The 26,684-nt window shown below is 43.6% G+C and overlaps 1 protein-coding gene across 2 annotated transcripts in view; it reads left to right on the top strand.

The window, feature by feature from the left end:
* The window catches only part of CSGALNACT1 (chondroitin sulfate N-acetylgalactosaminyltransferase 1), a 321,135-nt gene that overhangs the window by 40,801 nt on the left and 253,650 nt on the right, over nucleotides 1–26,684 (top strand). The window lies entirely within an intron of this gene.

Raw genomic sequence — 26,684 nt, 5'->3', positions numbered from 1 at the left:
CACGCAGACTCAGTAATTGTGGCTTGTGGGCTCTAGAGCACAGGCTCAGTAGTTGTGGTGCACGGGCTTAGTTGCTCCACAGCATGTGGTATCTTCCAGGACCAGGGCTCGAACCCATGTCCCCTGCATTGGCAGGTGGATTCTTTTTTTTTTTCTTTTAAATTAATTAATTTTGGGCTGCGTTGGGTCTTCGTTGTCATGCGTCGGCTTTTCTCTAGTTGCGGCAAGTGGGGGCTACTCTTTGTTGCGGTGCACAGGCTTCTCATTGCGGTGGCTTCTGGCAGGTGGACTCTTAACCACTGCGCCATCAGGGAAGTCCAAACAAAGCCTTGCTTCTCTTGTTCTTAGGAAAAGGACAGCTTTCTTCTGCCCACACCTCCCTGGCCAGAAGTAGGTCATCCTTAGCTGCAAGAGAGCCAGGGAAATGAAGCTGCTTTGTTATGGAGGGTATGTTGCTGCCTGGAGCAAAATTGGGGTTCTAATGGTAAAGAATAAAGGAGAAGGTAGGCAGCTAGCATTGAGAGACACGCTGCCACATAGAAAAGACTCAAACAAACACTTGCCAAGTGAGTGGTTTTAATAGTGGACAGGAAGCTCTGTGGTAAGAGGGAGGGTGAAGGTCTAGACCCTGAAGCACACGGGATATTTGGGGTGGCTGCTCCCGCCAGCACAGGAAGACTGTTTGGAGGGTTTAACTCTTGGAATTCAATGTCTTCCTGCAGTTTTCCTTTTTTCTTTCTCCAGCTTTGATGAGGTAATGATTGACAAATAAAATTGTAATATAATTTAAAGTGTGCTGTGTGAAGATTTCATATAATTGGTGAAATGATCACCACAGTCAAGTTAATTCACACATCTACCACTTCAGAGTTACCTTTTTTTGTTTTTTTTGTGGTGAGACTACTTCTGATTTACTCTCTTAGTAGATTTCAAGTATATCATACACTATTATTACCTATAGTTCCCATGCTGTATCCTCAGAACTTCATTAATCTCATAACTGGAAGATTGTACCTTTTGACCAAAATCCCCCTCACCCAGAAATAAACATTCTACTGTTTCTATGAATTTAAGGGTCTTGTTGGTTTTCTTAGAGTTCACATGTGATACTGTACAGTATTTATTTCTCTCTGGCTTATCTCAATTCACATAATGTCCTCTGGGTTCATCCATGTTGTTGCAAAAGGCAGTACAGTTCACCCTTGAACAGCCTGGGACTTAGCGGCACTGACCCTCCACGCAGTTGAAGATCTGCTTATAATTCACAATCAGCTCCATTCCTCATATACGCAGGTCCTCAGGATACAGTTCTGCATCCGCAGACTCAACCAGCCTTGGATCCTGTAGTACCGTAGTATTTCCTGTTGAAAACAATTTAAGTATAAGTGGACCTATGCAGTTCAGACCCACGTTTTTCAAGGGTCAACTCTACCTCCTTCTTTTGGATGGATGAATAATATTCCATTGTATGTGCGTGTGTGCATGTGTGTGTTTCACACTTTCTTCATCCACTCATCCACTGATGGACACTTAGGTACTTAGGTTGTTTCCATATCTTGCCTCATGAGAATAACGCTACAGTGAACATGGGGGTGTAGATATCTCTTTGAGACAGTAATTTCATTTCCTTTGGATACATACCCAGATGTAGGATTGCTGGATTATATGGTAGTTCCATTTTTAATTTTTTGAGGAATCTTCATATTTTTTCCTACAGTTGCCACTCCAATTTGTATAACTACCAATAGCGCTCCCTTTCCCCAGATCCTTGCCAACATTTGTTGTCTCTTGTCTTTTTGATAACAGGTGTGATAATAACAGGCGTGAGGTGATATTCTGGTTTTCATTTAAATTTCCCTGATAATTAGTGATGTTGAACATCTTTTCATATATCTGTGGGCCATTTGCGTGGTTTCTTTGGAAACATGTCTATTTAGGTCCTTTGTCCATTTTAAAATGAGGTGGGGTTTTTTTTTGCTATTGAGTTATAAGAGTTCCTTATATATTTTGGATATTAACCCCTTATCAGATACGTGATTTGCAAATATTTTCTCCCATTCCGCAGGTTGCCTTTTTTAAAAATTATTTAATTTATTTATTTTTGGCTGCGTTAGGTCTTCCTTGCTGCGTGTGGGCTTTCTCTAGTTGCGGCGAGTGGGGGCTACTCCTTTTCTTTGCAGTGCGAGGGCTTCTCATTGTGGCGGCTTCTCTTGTTGCGGAGCACAGGCTCTAGGCGCGCAGGCTTCAGTAGTTGTGGCTCGCGGGCTCTAGAGCACGGGTTCAGTAGTTGTGGCGCACGGGCTTAGTTGCTCCGTGACACGTGGGATCTTCCTGGACCAGGACTCAAACCCGTGTCCCCTGCATTGGCAGGCGGATTCTTAACCACTGCACCACCAGGGAAGTCCCACAGGTTGCTTTTTAATTTTGTTGATGGTTTCCTCTGCTGTACAGAAACCTTGTAGTTTGATGTAGTCTCACTTGTTTATTTTTGCTTTCGTTGCCTGTGTTTTTGGTGGTAGATCCAAGACATTATTGTCAAGAGCTTACTGCCTATGTTTTCTTCTAGGAGTTTTATTGTTTCAGGTGTTGCATTTTAGTCCTTAATCCGTTTGAGTTGATCTTTGTGAGTGGTGTAAGAAAAGGGTCCAGTTTTATTCTTTTGCATGTGGCTGTCCAGTTTTCCCAACACCATTTATTGAAGAGACTGTCCATTCCCCATTGTATGTTCTTGGTGCCTTTTCAAAAATTCTATGCATGAGTTTATTTCTGGGCTCTCTGTTCTATTGATATGTGTGTCTTTTTTATGCCAATTCCATACTGCTGTCTCTTAGTCATTTACAGTTAGCAGGAAAGGACCAGGTGAACCTGTGTATTTGGAGGTTGGAGGAGAGTATAAGGTGGTGTAAAAGAGAAATACTAATTTAAAGAAAGGAAAAAGTTTGTACTGTGTTATCAAAGAAGAAATGATCTTGCTTATGATACAAGAAAAGCACATATAGAATATATATAAGCATACATAGTAATAAGACAAATCGACACCATGGGAAAACCTGATGTTCTATTACACGAGGTAAAACATATTTAGAAATATACTGCCTCCCAGACAGCTCATGCTGAGCGCAAAAGGAGAGGTCCAAGTGCAGTGCTGCGGAGCATGGGGGAAGCTGACTTATGATTGCGAGAAATGAGGAACGGTTTTGATGGGTGTGTAATATTTGAGGTGGATTTTGGTGTTTGGAGATAAGCAGGAAGGTTGCTCTTGGTGGAGGGAAGAGGATGAAAGGGCATAGAGGCATTTCGGTGTCTGGTTGGAGGTATAGAAGGGTGGGAAGACCTGTAAAGAACTTCACTCCCAACCTGGAAATGGGTAAAAGCTGGACACACAGAAAGTTCACAACGGATCTTGAACGCACGGGATGCTGAAAGTGCAAGACCCAGCGTGCAGGGACAGAGGAGACACAGCACTCACTTACCTGCACACAGGTAAGAAGAGTCCAGCAAGGCTGACTGGAGATTGGAGAAGGCTGGCTGTGCGTGATGCCCCAGGGGGTGCAAATATGGGGGAATCTGCACCACCTTGCAAGTTCTTCTCTCCATGAACCACACCAGTCCCTCACAGAAAAGACTAAAATAGTCCATAGAAGATCTTTCTCATCGGGCAGAACCGGGAGGAGGAGAAGAAGCTGCTGTGGGAAGGGCAAGAAATTTCTCCTGAACTCTTCTGTATCTCCGCCACAGACAAAAGCTTTACTTTGGGAGAGGGATGACAGACACTGTCATCGTTAGGGTACTGCTGAAATCTCAGTGTAGCTGCGGGAAGAAAACAGGAAAGAAAATCTTAACCCCCAAGGGAGGGGCAGGATTACAAGCTGGATTCAGGACAGTGGATGCAGGAGAGAGCAGGGTCACTGAGTAGGCCATCCCCTCGAGGTCCAAGGACACAGGACCTGCCTGAGACTGAGGCTTAAGCGGAACAACAGAGGACACGCTCCACCCTCACACCACCACCAGGCTAACAAGTGTGGAATAACGAGTAATTTGCAAGAGGCAGACCTCTGAGGCCTGCTGCCCAGGGAGGACTTAAGGCTGAGGGTGCAGTAGTCATTGGAAAACAGACTCTGGCATTTGAGTCTAACACAGGGTGGGGCACTGAGGGTAACCATGGCAACAACAGACCTCAAAGCCAGCCCAACTCCTGATTAGATTAGCTTAAACTCACACTAAGGCCTAGCAGAAGGAAAGGTGTGCCCATTTCCAGGAATTAAAAAAAATAGTTATGTTAGTCTGCATGCCTACACAAGGTGTCCAACTTTTAAGTAAAAAATTACTAAGCATATGAAAAGGCAAGGAAAAAATCCCAGGAGACAAAGCAATCATTAGAGTCAGACTCAGGCATGTCACAGATGTTGGAACTGTCTGACAGGAAGTTTAAAGTAACTGTGATTAAATAGGCTAAAGGCTCTAATAGAAAATGTGCAAGATCAGATGGATTAATAGAAACCACCCAAACTGAAACACGGTGAAAAAAAATAAAAGCAAGAAGAACAGAACAAAACCAAAAAAAAAAAAAAAAAAAAAAAAAAAAAACAAACCCAAAAAAGACCAGAACATCTAAGAGTTGTGGGATAATACCAGACAGTCTAACATTTACTTTATTGGAATGCCTGAAGGAGATGTGACAGAGAATGAGGAAGAAAAAAATATTTGAAGAAATAATGGCTGGGGACTTCCCTGGTGGTGCAGTGGTTAAGAATCCACCTGCCAATGCAGAGGACATGGGTTTGAGCCCTGGGCCGGGAAGATCCCACATGCCACGGAGCAACTAAGCCCGTGCACCACAACTACTGAACCTGCGCTCTAGAGCCTGTATGCCACAACTACTGAAGCCCGCGCGCCTAGAGCCGGTGCTCTGCAACAAGAGAAGCCACTGCAATGAGAAGCCCGTACACCACAACAAAGAGTAGCCCCCACTCGCCACAACTAGAGAAAGCCTGTGTGCAGCAACGAAGACCCAACACAGCCAAAAATTAAAAAAAAAAAAAGAAAAGAAATAATGGCTGAATAATTCCCCAAATGAGTGACAGCGAATCACAGATCCAGGAAGCTCAGAGAATACCTGGCAGGTTAAATACGACAAAACAAAACACACAGTCAAGCAGTTATGGACAAAAGAAGAGAAGATCTTAAAGGCAGCCAGAGGAAAGAAGACACATTATGGAGGAATAAAACTAAGAATTAAGCAGACTCTGCTTCAGAGACTATGCAAGTTAGAACACAATGGAGTGACATTTAAAAATTGCTAGGAAAGAACTATCAACCCAGATTCTACACCTAGTGAAAATCTATTTCAAAAATGAAAGAGAAAAAAATTTTTTTCTCAAATAATAACTATGGAAATTCATTGCCAGCATACATACTCTACAATAAATGTTAAAGAAAGATCATTAGGCAGAAGGATTATGATACCAGGTGGAATCTTGGATCAATACAAAGAAATGAAGAACACTGGAAATGAAGGTAAAATAAATGAAGGTAAAGTAAAATTCAGTTTTTCCTATTTTTAATTGCTCTGAGAGAGAACATTTTGCAAAACAAAAGTGGTTGCAGTGTATTGTGTATTTCTGACCCACCTTTTATTTTCTAATTCATAATTTTTTTTACAGAGGTAACATTGGTTTATGACAGTATATGCTTCATGTGTACAACATTATATTTCTGCTTCTGTATACCCTATAGTGTGTTCACCACCAAAAATTTAGTTTCCATGTATCACCATACGGTTGATCCCCTTTACTTATTTTTCCCTCCCCCCGACCCCTTACCCTCTGGTAACCACCACTCTGTTTTCTGTATCTACGTGTTTCTTTTTGTTTGGTTTGGCTTGTTCATTTATTTTTTTTTGTTTACTTGTTTGTTTTTTTTTGTATTCCACATACGACTGATATCATACTGATATCAGTATTTGTCTTTCTCCATCTGACTTATTTCACTTAGCATGATACCCCAAGTTCCATCCATGTTGTTGCAGATTACATTGTATACACTGTATAGATGTATGTATATATGTATGTATACCACATTCTCTTTATCCATTCATCTGTTGTTGGGCACTTAGGTTGTTTCCATATCTTGGCTATTGTAAATAATGCTGCTGTGAACACAGGGGTGCATAAATCTTTGAATTAGTGTTTTCATATTCTTCGGATAAATACTCAGAAGTGGAATAGCTGGACTGTATGGTAGTTCCACTCTTAATTTTTTGAGGAATCTCTGTACCATTTTACATAGTGACTGCACCAATTTACATTTCCACCAACAGTGTACTAGGGCTCTCTTTTTTTCTCCATCTTTGCCAACACTTGTTATTTCTTGCCTTTTTGATAATAGCCATTCTAACAGACACAAGGTGATATCTCATTGCAGTTTTGATGTGCATTTCCCTAATAATTAGTGATGTTGAACATCTTTTCAGGTGCTTGTTGGCCATCTGTTTGTCTTCTTTGGAAAATGTCTATTCTGGTCCTCTGCCCATTTTTTAATCCGGTTGTTTGGGTTTGTTTTTTTTTTTTTGTTGTTGTTGAGTTGTATGAGTTCTTTATATATTTTAGATATTAACCTCTTATCAGATATAGCATTTGCAGATATCCTCTGCTGTTTGGTAGGTTGTCCTTTCACTTTGTTGATGGTTTCCTTTGCTGTACAGGAGCATTTTAGTTTGCTGTAGTCCCATTTGTTTCTTTTTGCTTTTGTTTCTCTTACCTGAGGAAACATATCTAGAAACATATTTTTAAGACTCACGTCTGAGTGTGTACAGCCTATGTTTTCTTCTAGGAATTTTACAGTTTCAGGTCTTACATTCAAGACTTTAATCCATTTTGAGTTGATTTTTGTGCATGGTGTGGGATAGTGGTTTAGTTTAGTTTTTTTGCATGTGGCTGTCCAGTTTTTGCAACATCAGTTACTTTTTTTAAATAGATCTTTATTGGAGTATAATTGTTTCACAATACTACGTTAGTTTCTGTTGTACAACGAAGTGAATCAGCCATATGCATACATATGTCCCCATATCCCCTCCCTCTTGAGCCTCCCTCCCATCCTGCCTATCCCGTCCCTCTAGGTCATCACAAAGTACCAAGCTGATCTCCCTGTTCTATGCTGCTGCTTCCCACTAGCTAACTATTTTATATTCGGTAGTGCATATATGTCGATGGTACTATCACTTTGCCCCAGCTTCCCCCTCCCACCCCATGTCCTCAGGTCCATTCTCTATGTCTACCTCTTTATTCCTGCCCTGCAGCTAGGTTCATCAGTACCATTTTTGTTTTTTTTTTGGATTCCATATATACGTGTTAGCATACAGTATTTGTTTTTCTCTTTCTGACTTACCTCACTCTGTATGACAGACTCTAGGTCCATTCACCTCACTACAAATAACTCAATTTCGTTTCTTTTTATGGCTGAGTAATATTCCATTGTATATGTGTGCCACATCTTCTTTATCCATTCATCTGTCGATGGACATTTAGGTTGGTTCCATGTCCTGGCTATTGTAAATAGTGCTGCAGTGAACATTGGGGTACACGTCTCTTTTTGAATTATGGTTTTATCAGGGTATATGCCCAGTAGTGTGGGATTGCTGGGTCGTATGGTAGTTCTATTTTTAGTTTTTTAAGGAATCTCCATACTGTTTTCCATAGTGGTTGTATCAATTTACATTCCCACCAACAGTGCAAGAGGGTTCCCATTTCTCCACACCCAATCCAGCATTTATTGTTTCTAGATTTTTTTGATAATGGCCATTTTGACCAGTGTGAGGTGATGCCTCATTGTAGTTTTGATTTGCATTTCCCTGATAATTAGTGATGTTGAGCATCTTTTCATGTGCCTCTTGGCCATCTGTATGTCTTCCTTGATGAAATGTCTATTTAGGTCTTCTGCCCATTTTGTAACTGGATTGTTTTTTTTTGATATTGAGGTCCATGAGCTATTTGTATATTTTGGAGATTAATCCTTTGTCTGTTGTTTCATTTGCAAATATTTTCTCCCATTCTGAGGGTTGTGTTTTTGTCTTGTTTATGGTTTCCTTTGCTGTGCAAAGGCTTTTAAGTTTAAGTCCCATTTTTTAATTTCTGTTTTTATTTCCGTTACTCTAGGAGGTGGGTCAAAAAAGATCTTGCTGTGGTTTATGCCAAAGAGTGTGTTTCCTGTGTTTTCCTCTAGGAGTTATATATGTCTGGTCTTACATTTAAGTGTTTAATCCATTTGGAGTTTATTTTTGTGTATGGTGTTAGGTAATGTTCTAATTTCATTCTTTTACATGTAGCTGTCCAGTTTTCCCAACAACGTTTATTGAAGAGGCTGTCTTTTCTCCATTGTATGTTCTGGCCTCCTTTGTTGTAAATTAGGTGCCCATATGTGCATGGGTTTTTCTGTGGACATTCCATCCTGTACCATTGATCTATATTTCTGTCTTTGTGCCAGTACCATACTGTCTTGATTACTGTAGTTTTGTAGTATAGTTTGAAGTTGGGGAGCCTGATTCCTTCAACTCTGTTTTTCTTTCTTAAGATTGCTTTGGCTATTGGGGGTCTTTTGTGTTTCCATATGAATTGTAAAATTTTTTGTTCTAATTCTGTGAGGAATGCCATTGGTAGTTTGATAGAGATTGCATTGAATCTAGATTGCTTTGGGTAGTATAGTCATTTTCACAATATTGATTCTTCCAATCCAAGAGCATGGTATATTTCTCCATCTGTTTATGTCATCTTTGATTTCTTTCATCAGTGTTTTATAGTTTTCTGAGTACAAGTCTTTTGCCTCTTAGGCAGGTTTATTCCTAGGTATTTTATTCTTTCTGTTGCAATGGTAAATGGGAGTGTTTCCTTAATTTCTGTTTCTGATTTTTCATTGTTGGTGTATAGGAATGCCAGAGATTTCTGTGCATTAATTTTGTATCTTGCAACCTTACCAAATTCATTGATTAGTTCTAGTAGTTTTCTGGGGGCATCTTTAGGATTTTCTATGTATGGTATCGTGTCATAGGCAAACAGTGAGAGTTTTACTTCTTTTCCAATTTGTATTCCTTTTATTTCTTTTCTTCTCTGATTGCTGTGGCTAAGAATTCCAAAACCATGTTGAATAAGATTGTCGAGAGTGGACATCCTTGTCTTTTTTCTGGATCTTAGTGGAAATGCTTTTAGTTTTTCACCATTGAGAGTGATGCTTGCTGTGGGTTTGTCATATATGGCCTTTATTATGTTGAGGTAGTTTTCCTCTATGCCCATTTTCTGGAGAGTTTTTGTCATAAATAGGTGTTGAATTTTGTCAGAAGCTTTTCCTGCACTTATTGAGATGATCATATGGTTTTCCTTCTTCAGTTTGTTAATATGGTGTATCACATTGATTGATTTGTGTATATTGAAGAATCCTTGCATCCCTGGGATAAATGCCACTTGATCATGGTGTATGATCCTTTTAATGTGCTGTTGGATTCTGTTTGCTAGTATTTTGTTCAGGATTTTTGCATGTATGTTCATCAGTGATATTGGTCTATAATTTTCTTTTTTTGTGATATCTTTTTCTGGTTTTGGTATCAGGATGATGGTGGCTTTGTAGAATGAATTTGGGAGTGTTTCTCCCTCTGCAATTATTTGGAAGAGTTTGAGAAGGTTGGATGTTAGCTCTTCTCTAAATGATTGATAGAATTCACCTGTGAAGCCATCTGGTCCTGGACTTTTGTTTGTTGGAAGATTTTTAATCACAGTTTCAATTTCATTACTTGTGATCCATCTGTTTATATTTTCTAATTATTCCTGGTTCAGTCTTGGAAGGTTATACCTGTCTAAGAATCTGTCCATTTCTTCATGGTTGTCCATTTTATTGGCATATAGTTGTTTGTAGTAGTCTCTTATAATGCTTTGTATTTCTGCAGTGTCAGTTGTGATTTCTCTTTTTTCATTTCTAATTCTATTGATTTGAGTCTTCTCCCTTTTTTTCTTGATGAGTCTGGCTAGTGGTTTATCAATTTTGTTTATCTTCTCAAAGAACTAGCTTTTAGTTTTATTGATCTTTGTTATTGTTTTCTTTGTTTCTATTTCATTTATTTCTGCTTTGGTCTTTATGATTTCTTTTCTTCTACTGACTTTGGGTTTTCTTTGTTCTTCTTTCTCTAGCTGTTTTAATTGTAGGGTTAGATTGTTTATTTGAGATTTTTCTTGTTTCTTGAAGTGAGATTGAATTGCTATGAACTTCCCTCTTAGAACTGCTTTTGCTGCATCCCATAGGTTTTGCGTCATCATGTTTTCGTTGTCATTTTTTAATTTCTTCTTTGATTTCTTCTGTGATCTCTTGGTTATTTAGTAGCACACTGTTTAACCTCCATGTATTTGTGTTTTTTAAAGTTTTTTTTTCCTGTAATTCATTTCCAAGCTCATAGCATTGTGGTCAGAAAGATGCTTGATACGATTTCAGTTTTCTTAAATTTTCTGAGGCTTGGTTTGTGACCCAAGATGTGATCTATCCTGGAGAATGTTCTGTGTGCACTTGAGAAGAAAGTGTATTCTGCCACTTTTGGGTGGAATGTTCTATAAAAATCAATTAAATCTGTCTGGTCTGTTGTGTCATTTAAACCCTGTGTTTCCTTATTTTTTTTCTGTTTGGATGATCTGTCCAATGGTGTAATTGGGGTGTTAAAATCCCTTACTAATATTGTGTTCCATTGATTTCCCTGTTAATGGTTGTTAGCATTTGCGTTAGGTATTAAGGTGTTCCTGTGTGGAGGTAAACATTTATAATTGTTATATCTTCTTATTGGTTTGATCCTTTCATCATTATGTAGTGTCCCTCCTTATCTCTTGTAGCAGTCTTTATTTTAAAGTCTATTTTATCTGATATGAGTATTGCTGCTCCAGCTTTCTTTTGATTTCCATTTCCATGGAATATCTTTTTCCATCCCTCCACGTTCAGTCTGTTTGTGTCCCTAGGTCTGAAGTGGGTCTCTTGTAGACAGCATATATATGGGTCTTGTTTTTGTATCCATTCAGCCAGTCTGTGTCTTTTGGTTGGGGCATTTAATCCATTTACATTCAAGGTTATTATCAATATGTTTGTTCCTATTACCATTTTCTTAATTGTTTTAGGTCTGTTTTTGTGGGTCTTTTCCTCCTCTTGTGTTTCCCGCCTAGAGAAGTTTCTTTAGCATTTGCTGTAAAGCTGGTTTGGTGGTGCTGAATTCTCTTAGCTTTTGCTTGTCTGAAACGCTTTTGAGTTCTCTGTTGAATCTGAATGAGATCCTTATCTTGGTTGTATGTTTTTCTCTTTAATGTATCCTGCCACTCCCTTCTGGCCTGCAGAGTTTTTGCTGAAAAATCAGCTGATAACCTTATCGGGATTCCTTTGTATGTTATTTTTTGTTTTTCCCTTGCTGCTTTTAATATTTTTTCTTCGAATTTAATTTTTGTTAGTTTGATTAATATGTGTCTTGGTGTGTTTTTCCTAGGGCTTATCCTGTATGGGACTCTCTATGCTTCCTGGACTTGGGTGACTATTTCCTTTCCCATGTTAGGGAAGTTTTCTACTATAGTCTTTTCAAATGTTTTCTTAGACCCTTTCTTTTTCTCTTCTTCTTCTGGGACCCCTATACTTCGAATGTTGGTGCGTTTAATGTTGTCCCAGAGGTCTCTGAGATTGTCTTCAATTCTTTTCATTCTTTTTTCTGTATTCTTTTCCTCGGCAGTTATTTCCACCATTTTGTCTTCCAGCTCACTCATTCGTTCTTCTGCCTCAGTTATTCTGTTATTGATTCCTTCTAGTGTATTTTTATTTCAGTTATTGTGTTGTTCATCTCTGTTTGTTTGTTCTTTAGTTCTTGTAGATCTTTGTTAAACATTTTTTGTATTTTCTCAATCTGTGCCTCCATTCTATTTCTGCGTATTGGACATGCAGCTTCCTCACCTGCAACACAGAGGTGACACCACCTTTGGGGCTCCTGGGAAGACTCAGTGAAGTATGATATTTGAAAAGTGGCCAGTCCAGTACTGCTGGGCCTGTCAGAGATGCCACATGCTGTAGTTTATCCTTATCTAGTTTTGAAGAACATGGGGACCACAGCAAAGAAGAGGGAAGTGGCAGTGTGGGCTTGCCAGTGGCAGCCTGCAGTAGGAGTAAATTGTTTGGGTGACACTCTGGTCAGTTGTGAGATGCTGAGTCCCAATTAAAAATTCAGCAGTGGAAGTCTGCGGCCTGTTAGGGCTTTTCTCCCCGCTGTTCTTTCTTTTATAGCCTAAGATACATTTGGCAATTGAACCTCTGAAAAATATTAATTTTTTAAAAAACAGTTTTTTAGAAATGAAATATAGTTAATTTACAATATTGTGTTAGTTTCAGGTGTACAACAAAGTGATTCAGTTTTACATACATATACAAAAATCTAGTTCAGATTCTTTTCCATTATAGGTTATTACAAGATATTGTAATACTTGTATTACAAGATGTTGACATCCTGGTACTGTACAGTAGGTCCTTGTTGTTTACCTATTTTATTTAATTAATTAATTTATTATTTATTTGTTTATTTTTTTAGCTGCATTGGGTCTTCATTGCTGCGCGTGGGCTTTCTCTAGTTGCGGCGAGCGGGGGCTACTCTTCCATGCGGGCTCCTCATTGAGGTAGCTTCTCTTGTTGCAGAGCACAGGCTCTAGGCACACGGGCTTCAGTAGTTGTGCCTCGCAGGCTCAGTTGTTGTGCCTCTTGGGCTCTAGAGCGCAGGCTCAGTAGTTGTGGCGCACGGGCTTAGTTGTTCCGCGGCATGTGGGATCTTCCTGGACCAGAGCTTGAACCCACGTCCCCTGCATTGGTAGGTGGATTCTTAACCGGTGCGCCACCAGGGAAGTACCCTGTTTACCTATTTTATATATTACTATATACTACTTGCTTGTAGATGTCAATCCCAAACTCCTAATTTATCTCTCCCCTGAGTCCTGCTATCCCCTTTGGTAACAGTAAGTTTGTGAAAAATATGAATTTTTAGATGTAATGATAATATTGATTTAGGAGTTTATACTGTAAAAGCTTCCCTGTAAGCTTAAGTTTTATTTGTGTTGTTCCTTTAAATTGACACCACAGTGTTGGGATATATTATTTCTTGCCAGTCAACTCACAGGGTTTGATCGACCAATGTGAATCCTGTTAAAATTTATTGTTGAACTTGTTAGAATCTCTTCCTTTGTCTCTTTTTCTACTTCCTCCCCACCGCACCTTCCTGCAGGAAGGTAATGTTTTCTACTGCTGTACAATTGATTAAGAAACATTTCAGGATGAAAATATCCATTCTAAAACTTTCAGTTTCTGTATTTCCTGCGCCTGCCCCAGCACTACTCAACTGTCATTTTGATGATTTCTTGCTTTTTATTGGGCCTGACTTAGCACAAGACCATGAATTATCCTGTAAAGACATATGAGAACCTAAAGTTATATTGCCCTCTGAAACAGATTTATATTGAAAGCATAAATTAAGGGAAAAAAAAGAATATGTAAAGATTGACCCAAATGTCTAAGTCAGTGGTAGGGCTCTGGAAGAGGTGAGTCAGGATCAGTCTTCCTGGGAAATTATGGAGACTGTCTGCAGTACTTTTAGGAAGAATGGCAGAGAGGCACTTAAGGTCCTCTTCTATTCAATCGAATAAGAGAGAAGAGTGTGAAGTAGACAATCTACACAGCATTGAACAGATTTTCCTTAGCCCTCGTGTATAAATATAACAGGAGCACATGGTAATGGTAATGATGAATTCTGGATCATTGCCTCAGGAACTGGCAAACAGTCATGGTAAGAAATAATTATATGGTTTCAGCCAATTTAACACATTATGCAAGAAATGTTAAATGAAGAATTTTTTTACCCTTCAAATGTTCTCTCTCTCTTTCTCTTTTTAATAAAGTATAAATACAACAAGCACTCATGGACCACTCCCTAGAATTCATAACTATTGTGCCATGTTTGCTTCAGATTTTTTTAAATGAAAGAAGTAAGATATTTCTGATGAAAGGACTCTTTGTCCTTCTTCTCCCCAGAGGAAGCCACTGTGGTGAGTTTGGTGAGCTTCCTGTCACGGGGCATATAATGGTTGCAGTGATGATCAGCTTCTTTTACAGGAACCATCCTTTGTACGGATGACTTTTCTGCTTTACGATGGGCCATAAAGTCAGCTGGGTGCCTGCAGCCACGGATGCTCAGCTGCTTGTTATTTCTTGACATGTGGATTATAAAACCTGTTCACTTCCCATACAGAGTCATGCTGTGTTAATTTCTAATCATTCATTTTATGGAATGCCAGAGACAATCATAATGAATTTATGCCTTCTTTTTTGGTATTTTTTTAAACACTTGAAATGAGAAGCTGTGGACTGTTTCCAGGGATATGGAGTATGCTGATTTAGTTGTAATGTTTTTCCTAGAAGTATTCCTTCAGGAGGAAAAGTCAAGGCTCCAGGGAGTGAATATTGCACACACACTGTCTTGCCTCCCTCCAGGCTGTGAAGTGAAAGAAGTAATTACTCCTGTACACCTGCTGTGGACACGCCCCCTCACCTGGCCATGCTGCTGGAGCAAAGGTTCCGAAGTGGAAGGCCGCAATCCCCCGGTGCCCCAGGTCTCTGTCCTGAGCCTACTTACAGGCTTACCTGGGTGGTGCTTAACTCAGGCCGTGCATCAGAAACACCTGGGGAGCCTGGAGACTCCAGGCCACACCCAGACAGTCGCATCCCCAGGCTCTTGGACTCACCAAGTGCCTCCTCGGCCCAGGAGCACCTGCTGTGTGTCTTCCGATGGGCCTTCCTAGACCAGCCTTTCTAAACGCCCCACCACCCCTCACCAGCTGGGCCAAAGCATGGCACCTCTCTGTTCCCTTCCTCACATGGGAGCCATCCGAAATGCTCTGTGAATTTGTTCACTTGCTTATTGTCTCCCCGCCCCCATTGGAAAATGGACCCCTTGAGGGCAGGACCCTGATTTCTTGTTTACACCCTGTTCCTTGGCCGGCACGGTGCCGGGCATGATACATATACGTGTGAAATATTTGTTAAATGAGAATGAATTTTAATATCAGGAGGCCTTGAAGGGCCACTGAGCATAAGTTTGTCCTTTTTCTAAGACCTAAAGAAGGGTAACTTCTTTCCTGAAAAGATGTACCAGTCTCTTTGTGAGTATTTAATCAGAATATAGGGCAATGTACCCTGAAACCCAGTCCTGGGCCTGTATCCTGGTCTTCCCTCAGTATATTCTAACAAATAATAATAATAAAAACGAAAATATAGACACAAGCAATTATACAATAATCATCGGCTCTAAGGAGCATTCATATACTCTGACCTGATCCTTTTCTTGGGGGTGGGAAGATTACGGACAGGTGATGAAACAGGCTCAGAGCAGGTAAATAACGTGGCCAATAAATCGGGAGTGTGGGATTAACATATACACACTACTACATATAAAATAGATAATCTGCAAGGACCTACTGTATAGCACAGGGAACCCTACTCAGTACTCTGTGATGACCCAAATGGGAAAAGAATCTGAAAAAGAATAGATACACGTATATATATAACTGATTCACTTTGCTGTACACCTAAACTAACCCAACATTGTAAATCAACTAGACTCCAATATAAAATAAAAATGAAAAAAATTTTAGATATCAAATAAAATTAATTGGGACCAAAATAATAATTAATAAATAAATAACGTGGCCGAGTCCACATCGTGGTAAATGAGAGGATTGGAATGGGTGCCCATTTGGGGAACTATGAGGGGGTGAGAGAGGGCATCGGACCCCTCCAGCACTGGTGGGCACTGGCTGCCCCTTCACTCTGTGCTCACAGTTTCCTGTGGCTCCTCTCTGGGTGCAGGTGAGGACCTAGAGCGGCTTGGCTCTGTTCCATCTGGTTGGCTCTGAGGGAAGCCTCCCTCCTCAGTGAGCTGCTGGGAACCCTAATCATGGCTGACCGTGAGTTCCAGGAAAAGACCCTGAAGCCTGGAGTCATCTCTAATCAGTGCATCAGCTCCTAAGTGCCTGACTAACAGAGATTAAATACGTCACCCGGGGACTTCCCTGGTTGTCCAGTGGCTAAGACTCTGCGCTCCCAATGCAGGGGCCCCGAGTTCAGTCCCTGGTCAAGGAACTAGATCCCACATGCCTTGACTAAAGATACTGCGTTCTGCCACTAAGACCTGATGCAACCAAATCAATAAATATTAAAAAAAAAAAAAAAGTCAACCCTCCCAATGCAGGGGGCCTCCACGTGATGCGACGGCGTGGGTGCCGCTCTGTGGGTGGTGCGTCATGGGTGCTGAATTTACTGCTTTGCTTCATAACTTAGGTGCGTGTGCTGCATATGTTCCTTCGCCTGTAGAAATATTGCATCGTTCGACCATTAAGCCATAAGAAATAAGACGGTAATGTGATCGGTTACCTTGACCTCAGAATTAAATGAAACCGCACTTCTCAGGTTCGGTTCCCTTCCCTCCCTCCCCCGTCCCCATCTTTGTCTCTGTCTCTGCCTGGTTCCTCGTCCTCGCTCAGAAAGGAGCTGCCGAGTGGTTTTGTTGTTTATGTCTAATATAGTTTAAAGAGTGCTTTGGGGTGGAATTTTTTTTTTTTAAGCAGTACGCGAGCCTCTCACTGCTGTGGCCTCTCCCATTGCGGAGCACAGGCTCTGGATGCGCAGGCTTAGCGGCCATGGCTCACGGGCCCAGCCGCTCCGCGGCATGTGGGATCTTCCCGGACCGGGGCACGAGCCTGTGTCCCCTGCATCGACAGGCGGACTCTCAACCACTGCGCCACCAGGGAAGCCCGTTTGGGGTGGATTTTATTATTATTATTATTTTTTGCGGTACGTGGGCCTCTCACTGCTGTGGCCTCTCCCGTTGCGGAGCACAGGCTCCGGGCGCGCAGGCTCAGGGGCCATGGCTCACGGGCCCAGCCGCTCCGCGGCATGTGGGATCTTCCCGGACCGGGGCACAAGCCTGTGTCCCCTGCATCGGCAGGCGGACTCTCAACTACTGCGCCACCAGGGAAGCCCGTTTGGGGAGGATTTTAAAGAGCATGTCAGTTAAACCTTCGTCCCTGCTATCGATTTAATTTGAATGTGACCCCTGAGGAGGGTTACTTTACACGCTGGCCCACCCGGGACCACCCTGGGTGGCGTCTGCTGTCCCTGCACAGTTATCAGATGTGTGCCTGTTCGGATGCTAAGTTATAGAGGCCAGATTCTCCAGAATGACCTTCTCCGTACTTCCCACTTTTGATCAATGACTCTTTAAATAAACGGACCCCCCACCTTGGCGCTGTGTCACTCATCGTAGTGCTGGTAGGGGCGTGGTTCCCGCTGCTGACCTACCCACAGGTACGTCCTCATCTTAAATCGGGCAGCTTTATAGGAAATGATCGGTAAGTAGGTTGGCAACTGTGGTGTTACTGGGTCTCTTAGTTCGCAGCATTATTCATTGGGATTTAAAGGTTGTCGTTGGTTGTGCGTAATTGTGCAGTGCCTTTTGGACACAGAACTGCTTGATCTGTCAACCAAACAAGAATTTCCTGCCCTCAGCGCCAGTATTTCCACCGGCACTGCTGGTGTTCTCAGATCCTGTTGAAACTCATGCTGCTTTTCCCTTGAGCTGCCTTCCGGATTTCCCGGCCTTGGATGGCTCTGGTCAGTAGATCAGAGAGGCAGCAGCCTCCCGTTGGGCGGACCCCTCAGCGCTGGGAGACCTTCCCCAGGGCCTCCCTGGGCCCCCTTTCTCACATACCCAGAGAGTCACGAGTTTTCCTTTTGTGATGTATTTTAGCTTGAGGACTGTCTGTGGTGTTGATTTTGCTCAGATAAGGTGTGGAGGGAAGTGTGAAGATAAGCCAGAGGCCTGTGCTTGGCGTCCCCTGCAGGGGACCACATCCTGGGGGGACCTTAGCCTCCAGATGCCCTGGGGTGTGGCCCACAGACATTTATTATCCCTGTGACAGTGATCCCTCTCCTTCCCTTGTGGTTGGAGACTAAGAAGGAATCTCCTGCGGGCCTGGTGGGCTTCGGGCGAGGAACAGACACTCCCTAAGCCCCGTGCGGTGACTTTGGCGCCCGGGTTCACGGTCCAGGCGGCCTGAGTGGCAGCAGACTGACGGCCCCGAGGGGACCACCAGCCCCTCCACAGTTTTCCTTTTAGGAAGTAACGTTTCCTTTGAGGATGTTGAGGAAACGCTGATCCCTCCCCACGACGCACATATGGCTGAGCTGGGCTTTGGTTCACACACTCTTGGCCCTTTTGTGAAGCCTGTTAAGGCCGGAAACAGAATTCCTCCTAATTTGGGTGAGTTAAAGATTAAATTGGGGTGGGGTTGGGGGGTGTACTGGCAGACAAAGAAAGAGGGGGTATGAACGGCTTTCTCCCCGCTGTGGTTTACTGTGTACAGGCCGTGTGTGATTGGGGATGGAGAGGGATTAGACATCTGTTTTTAAGTTAAAAACCAGCATTCGTGGTGCTTTGGAAAAATCCACCTAAACCCAGCGTAACGGGGTTTCCAGAAGCGTGTGGGACTCAGGTGCACTTTCTTTCTCTCCTCTTTGGCCCCAGGTTCACTTGGTGTCTTGTTTTCTGGGGGGTGTTGGGATGGGAGGGGAGGAGGAGGGAAGGGTGTGAGAGTGACCAACTGAATTGCTTAACTCACCATAAAATGCAGCTAATTCGGAGCATTCTCATTCTTCATTCAAAACCTTATAACGCTCTCCCGAGTGCAGTGTGGGGTGTTAGTCTAACTGGGGCAAGAAAAAGCGTAGCAGACTCGGTGCCGCCCTCCCCGGCCTTCAGGAGCTGCCGGCTGCTGGGGAGGGTGCGACAGCCAGATGCCCGCACATGGCGTATGTGTACACGGGGCTTCTGGGAGACGGGGGAGAAGCTCGCATCGTCCCGTGACTGGAGGACCCTAGCGGTAGCAGTACTCGCCGTGGGGAGAACTCAATCAAGTCGCACCGAGTAGCTCTAGGCTCGCTCATGGTGCATGACTTGGTTTAGAATGTGTGGTTTTGAATGACTGAATCTGATAACTTCGTATCAGTCAGTGAGTGAGACCTGCAGCCCCAGGGGGATGCTTTGTATCTGGTTGCACTTGGTTTTCCTGTGCAAGGTGCTGTGCAGTCAGTAGTCATCAACCCTCCAGTTACCTGGGGGTCTCAGAAGAAGTGAGCCCCTTCTTATGATGCACAGCCTTGGGTGCAGCCCTTCTGGATTTCCCTGACTTGGATGATTTTGGTCAGTAGGTCAGAGAGGCAGCAGCTTCCTGTCAGCTGGACCCCTTGGACCCGGGAGAACTTCCCCAGGGCCTCTCTCCTTCCCTTTCCTCACACATCCCGAGGGTTACGAGTGTCCCTTTTGTGAAGTATTTTTAACTTGAAGGCTGTCCATGGTGTTGATTTTGATCCACCAGGAGGAGGGAAGTGAAAGCACAGCAGGGAAGGGTGATGGAGGAAGGGGTCCAGACCTCGTCCTGGTCTGGATGGGGCTGCTGCTGGCTGGGGCACCCTTGCTCTCTTTAGGGGAGACTCTGAAACCCAGCGCTCTTCCTCCCAAACCACTTCCACGGCAGCTCAGCCCTTGTCCAGAAGCAGCCACAACATGGCACGTGAGCCATTTGACTTCGGTCTCGAGGGTGAGGTCTGGTGCTGACACGTGGAGCTGGGAGAGGATGGGAGAGGACGTGCATCCAGGTGGACTGGGCAGCATGAGCCAGGGTCCAAGATGGAAAATCCCAGGTGATGCAGGGGACACTGGAGGGTGTGGAGTGCAAAGGGGAGGGGCTGGGAGCAGATGCAGGCAGCGGGGATCCACTGAAGGCTTGTGTGAAGGGCTGTGATGTGGTCAAAGCTCACTTTCGGGAGGTTAATCTTGCAGTGGTGGAAGGGGGTCAGGAGGGACTTCCGTCAGGAGACTGTGGTCATGGTCCAGGCTATGTTTAAGGTAGCACGTGAGACAGCTGTGAAACCAGCCAAATGGCTTGTGAGACTTATCTCAGTTCCTGCAGGAAACAGTTTCTCAAATAGAGGAGCAATTTAGGGATGACATGTAATAAGAATTTTCCTTGATGAATCAACAAAGCTCCTTTAAGATTAGTGTGTCTGTGGAGTTTATTTGTGCAGTGTGTGTTAGTTTGTCACGTGTGATATTACTGTATTGTAGTTTAAAGCATGGACTCTGGATTCAAAGCACAGCCTTCCACTTATTAACTGTGAGACCTTAGGTGAACAACTTAGCCTTGCCATGCCTCAGGACCTGCCACCTTCACAAAGGCTAATGTCGTTGTCGTCGTCATCATCATTTGTAACATTTATTTATAACAAATTAAATGTCTTACTTCACAGAGATATAGGATCTTTTCAGCATCCTAAGTATTCCCCCTTAAGAACTGCATTTGGCCGAGAGTTAACAGACACTCTCCGTGCCACGATCTTGAACTCCTAAGGGTTTACTTTCTAAACAAGAAGACTGCAGGTAGACAGTTTCTGGCACTGCTTTGATGTCTTCAGGATGTCAGGGTAACTGAGATTCTTTTCGTCTCCCTCCTTCACGGGCTCAAGATGGCTGCTGCCACTCCAGCCACCATGTCTGTCTCACTGAAGGAAGAAGAATGAAGGGTGGAAGGTCAAAGGGGTACCTGCCGGTTCAGTAAGCTCTCTTTAAAATTCCTTCCTAGAAACCCTACCTGAGGGCTTCCACTAATATCTTATTGGCCATCTCTATCTTCAGGGGATGTTGGAAAAACTAATTTCCTCCAGGCACTTTGCTCCCCTCAAAAATACAGATGTTCTGCTGTTACTAAGAAAAAAGAGAAGGATGGATATTCTGTGGGCAGCTAGAGGTCTCTGCCACAGTGGGACCTCACTGCAGGAAAACTACCTCAAGAGCTTCAAAGAATTTTGTCTATTTCTACAGTAGCAATTGATTGCCTTCTCCCAGATTGAGAGCTTCTGGTAGTCTAATCAATTAAGTTTTTAGCATATTGTAAGTTTTTGCCTTTAAGAAGTTTGTTCAAGAAAGAAAAGGCAATTACAGAAAGAGGTGGTAACATAGGATGTTTTCAGCTCAATTAATTGTCAGTATAGGTGTAGGGAGGAGTCGTAGTTTATACCTAAGATCCACTCAGTGGGTCACATAACAGGTGCTGTCTGACCAATGGTGAGGAAGACTTTGTCCTCTGGTCCATATCCTGTCTGTCATGTTTCTATATGTATAGTCAGGCTGACAGTAATGTAAAAACATGATAAATATATACGAGATGCAAAGAAGGAAGGTAATCAGCCTGATTCTGTAGATAAGAAAGACATCAGGCAAGAGTCACACATAAAGAAGGACCATGGCAACGAGCTGTAAGGACCTGCATAACCTCAAGTCCGAGTCAGAGCTGAAAGAAAGTCCATGAGCGCTATCTAGTAAGATCAACGCCCAGAAGTAGGAGGTTTCAGCTCTAGGCTTAGAGCTGCAGTAACTGATGTATATAACTGAAAAAAAAAATAACTTACCCTCTTTGTGCCCAAGTTTTTTGTTTCAGTTGTGGTGAAATACACATAACATAAAGTTTACCACCTTCACCATTTCTAGGTGTACAGTTCAGTGGCACTGAGCACATTCACATGGTGTACCCATCACCACCGTCCATCTGCAGAGCTTCTTCATCTTCCCCAGCTGAACCTCTGTGAAACAATACCTCCTCGTTCCCTCCCCCCAACCCCTGACAACCAACCTTCTACTCTGTCTCTATGATTTTGACTGTTCCAGTTCCCTCAGAATGACTGGAATCATCTAGTACATGTCCATTTGTGAGTGGCTTCCTGCACTAGGAATAATGTGTTCAAGGTTCATCTGTGGTGCAGCATGCGTGGAACTTTCCTTCCTTTACTGAGGCTGAATAATATTCCGTGGTTTGCATACACCACATTTTGTTGGTCTATTTGTTTGCCGATGGACACTTGGGTTGCTTCCACCTTTAGGCTATTACAAATAATGGTGCTGTGGGCATGAGTGCATAAATATTCTTTGAGACTCTGCTTTCAGTTCTTTTGGGTATATACCCTGAAGGAGAATTGCTGGATCATGTGGGAATTCTATTTTTAATTTTTGGAGGAACAGCCATACTGTTTCCCAGAGTGGCTGCAGCGTTTTGCATTCCCCCCGGCGATGCACAAGGGTTCCAGGGTCTCCACATCCTCGCCAGCACTTGTTTTCTGTGGTTTTGACAGTGGCCATCCTGATAGGAGTGAGGTACCTACCGAAGTTTTCAAGCAGTATCAGCAGTGCCTCCAGATTAACCTCCTTTTGAGTCACTGCTCCTCTGCTTAATTCTTGTATCTTCTTGAGCGAGTTACTTAGCCCGAGAGCCTCAATTTCAGTTTCCACTCAATATAAATGCCCGTATGGAGGGGTTGTATGGATGTTGATGAGATAAAGCCCTAAGCTATATGCTCATTCAAGTATTAATTTTACTGCCCTGGAAAAGCTAAAAGCATTAACAAAATACACTCTTGTTAATATTCCTCTTGTTCCTAGCTATAGATCTCCTCCCACATCTTAACCCAAAACACGATGTTTCCAAAGCGTTATAGTGGAAAAGGCATTGATCTTGGAGCTAGAAGGCATGGAACAGCATTCCAGCTTTCCCACTTGATAGTCAAGGGGCCTCAGACAAATATCTGGGTCTTATTTTCTTTATCTTTTTAAAAAAGGCATAACCGTGGGCACCTCAGGGGACTAGATTTTTATACTTACCTCTCCCTAACTCCCCACCACAGCCTAAAGTTGTTTTCCCAGCTTTATTGGGATGGTATTGACATGTAACACATGCAAGGTTAAGGCATACAAGTGTGATGATTTGATACACCTGCGTATTGCAAGATATTTACCATGATAAGATTAGCTGACACCTCCATCTTCTCAAAAATTACCATTTTGGGGCCTCCCTGGTGGTGCAGTGGTTAGGAATCTGCCTGCCAATGCAGGGGACATGGGTTCGTTCCCTGGTCTGGGACGATCCCACATGCCGTGGAGCAACTAAGCCCGTGCGCCACAACTACGGAGCCTGCTCTCTAGAGCCCGTGAGCCACAACTACTGAGCCCTTGTGCCACAACTACTGAGCCTGTGTTCTAGAGCCCACGAGCCACAACTGCTGAGCCCATGTGCCACAACTGCTGAAGCCTGCGCGCCTAGAGCCCGTGCTTCACAACAAGAGAAGCCACCGCAATGAGAAGCCCGCGCACTGCAATGAAGAGTAGCCCCCGCTCGCCGCAACTAGAGAAAGCCTGCACACAACAAAGACCCAACGCAGCCAAAAATAAATAAATAGATAAATAAATTTATATAAAAAAATTACCACTTTTCTTGTGTGTGGTTATAACATTTAAGATCGACTCTCTTAACAACTTTGGAGTAAAGAATACAGTCCGTTTTAGTCACTGTGCTGTACATTAGATCCAGATCCCCAGAATTTATTCATCTTCTAGCCGGGAGTTTGTACCCTTTGAGCAACATCTCCTCATCCCCCTGCCCCCTGCCCCAGGCCCTGGCGACCACCGTTCTACACTCTGTTTCTCTGAGTTTGACTTTTAAAATTTCTTCATGTAAGTGAGAACATAAGGTATCTAATGCCTTTGGCTTCTTTCTCTGAGCATAACACCTTCACGGTCCGTCCATGTTGTGTCAAATGTGAGGATTTCCTTCTTTCTCACGGCTGAATGATGTCCCATCGTCTCCACACACATCATGGATCTTGAGATTCTTATCCGCTCATCCACTGACGGACCCTTAGGTTGTATCCCGTCTTGGCTGCTGTGAATAACGCTGCTGGGAACCTGAGGATGCAGATGTCTCTTCAAGATCCTGTTTTCATTTCCTTCAGATAAACATCCAGAAGTGGGATCCCAGCAGCCTCCCTTTTGCTGCCACCTGTGATTTTCCATGCTTTCTTCACGCCTGAAGTTCCAGCTTCCCTGCAAACAGCTCTGCTGCCCTCAGCTCTCACGGTGACTCTTCCAATCGCCAAGTCGGGAGAGCGCGGGGCCTCATCCTCCCTGACTCTTCTGCAGCATCTGAGCGTGTTTACTGCCCCCTTTGTGACCTTCCCCCGTGGCTCCTGGGACAGTGCTTCCCCCTGATTTCCTGTGTCCTCCGGAGAGTTCTCTCTCAGCATCCTGTTTCTCCCCTTCTCCTAATTCTCCTCACTCTCTCGGGGCGGGGCACCACCCCCTGCACATGTTCCGATGAGCCTCGAATGTGTATTTCGAGACCTCATTTTCTTTTTTTGACCAGGGAATACCTGTTTTATTATTTATTTATTTATTTTACATCTTTATTGGAGTACAATTGCTTTACAATGGTGTGTTAGCTTCTGCTGGATAACAAAGTGAATCAGCTCTACCTATACATGTACCTCCATATGCTCTCCCTCTTGCGTCTCCCTCCCTCCCTCCCCATCCCCCCCCCACCCCCAGGTTAGACCGCACTTCCTGAGCGGCGGGTTCCTCCTTACCGCCCCCTCCTCAGGCCTTTTCCGGGAGCGCTGGGACCGCTCATCCTCTGCCACCCCCCTCCCACCCCAGCGCCCTCGGTCCAGCCTCTAGATCCTCCTGACGGTTAAGCTTGCTCTTCCTGTTCTGCTTCTGCGCAGCCCTGGGATTTCGGGCCTAGCTGCCGTGCAGGGTATGGCCGGGACTTCCTCGGGCTTACCCTGGTTTACCGTTGTGTCTGGACCCCTCCCTGCCTGTTCCTCTAACTCCGCCTGAGTTCCCGTCAGGCCATCAGTCCCACCATCCACCGTTTACCAAGGCCAGAGATCTGGCTGTCACTTGGGACTCCCCCTTGTCCCTTTCCCTCGTGAGCTGCAGCTGAGGGTCCCTGAGCTTCTGAAACTGCTTCTGCACGGCTCCCGCGTCCTCCCCTCCTCTGTGTCCTCAATGCCGCTTTCCTTTTTCAGGCTGTGGTCATCTCTTCTTGTCACTGTCGCCTTAGTCCTCGTCCTGTCGCTTTGTCCCCATCCTTGCCTTCTCCCTGGCGTCCTCCACTCCGCCGCTAGACCCTCCGACGCCGCTGCTCTCAGCTGTCTAGAACGCGCGCCCCCTTGAAGGTCAAGGTCTTTTCCCTCTGAAGGGCACACACAAGCCTCTGCCTCTGTTCTTGCTGTCCTCACCTCCTGCCTCTCAAACGCCTTCACTGCTGAGCTACAGCAAAGCACTTGGGGTTGCTTTTCATTCTGGTGTGTGTTTGCATGCATTGTTTTCTGCCAGGAAGACTGTCTCTACCTTGAGGTGAGGTAGGAATTCCCAGTCATCATTTAAGACTCAGCTCCATCCCAGTTGTCTCTGTCATAAGGAGAGCAGCCAACACTTGCATGTGCTTCCTGTGCGCCGGTCACTGCTTCAAATGCTCTACGTGAATTAATTAAAAACAACCTGTAGGGTAAGCACCATTATTATCACTCTCATTTCACAGTTGGGAAATGGAGGCACAGAGAGGTTAAATGTCTTGCTCAGGGTTACGCTGCTAGCTAGTGGCTAGCAGGGATCTGAGGACAGGAAGTCTCACTGTAGACTTTGGGCTCTGAACCACTGGAGCAGTGCTGGCTGCATCAGACAGAGGTGGCCACTTCCTCCTGGGATGTCCTGCCTGCACCTGACTCACACACAGCTCTATTATGGCATTTGGTACACTCTCCTCCACGTACACAGGGCGCCCCTAGTTGGGCTTATGTCCTGGGTGCAGGGACCCTAGCCACAGCCATCAGAGAAGAAAAAGAAATAAAAGGAATCCAAATTGGAAAGGAAGAAGTAAAACTGTCACTGTTTGCAGATGACATGGTACCATACATAGAAAATCCTAAAGACACTACCAGAAAACTACTAGAGCTCATCAGTGAATTCGATAAAGTTGCAGGATACAAAATTGATATACAGAAATCTGTTGCATTTCCATACACTAACAATGAAATATCAGAGAGAAATTAAGGAAACAATCCCATTTACCATCCCATCAGAAAGAATAAAATACCTAAGAATAAACCTACTGAAAACTATAAGACACTGACGAAAGAAATCAAAGATGACGCACACAGATGGAGGGATAGGGATATACCATGTTCCTGGATTGGAAAAATCAATATTGTGAAAATGACTATACCACCCAAGGCAGTCTACAGATTCAATGCAATTCCAATCAAATTATCAATGGCATTTTTCACAGAACTGGAACAAAAACAATTAAAATTTGTGTGGAAACTCAAAAGACCCCGAATAGTCAAACAATCTTGAGAAAGAAGAACGGAGCTGGAGGAATCAGCCCCCTGACTTCAGCCTATGCTATTAAGCTGCAGTCATCAAAACAGTATGGTACTGGCACAAAAACAGATGCATAGATCAATGGAACAAGATAGAAAACCCAGAAATAAACCCATGCACTTATTAATCTATGACAAAGGAGGCAAGAGTATATAATACAGTGGAGAAAAAAGACAGTCTCTTTAATAAGTGGTGCTGGGAAAACTGGACAGCTACATGTAAAAAGAAGGAAATTAGAACATTCTCTAACACCATGTACAAAAATAAACTCAAAATGGGTTAAAGACCTAAATGTTAAGACCAGATACTATAAAACTCCTTGAGGAAA

The sequence above is a fragment of the Pseudorca crassidens genome, chromosome 21, assembly GCF_039906515.1.
Source record: "Pseudorca crassidens isolate mPseCra1 chromosome 21, mPseCra1.hap1, whole genome shotgun sequence".
Lineage (NCBI taxonomy): Eukaryota > Metazoa > Chordata > Mammalia > Artiodactyla > Delphinidae > Pseudorca > Pseudorca crassidens.
This window is presented reverse-complemented; position numbering and strand designations above follow the sequence as displayed.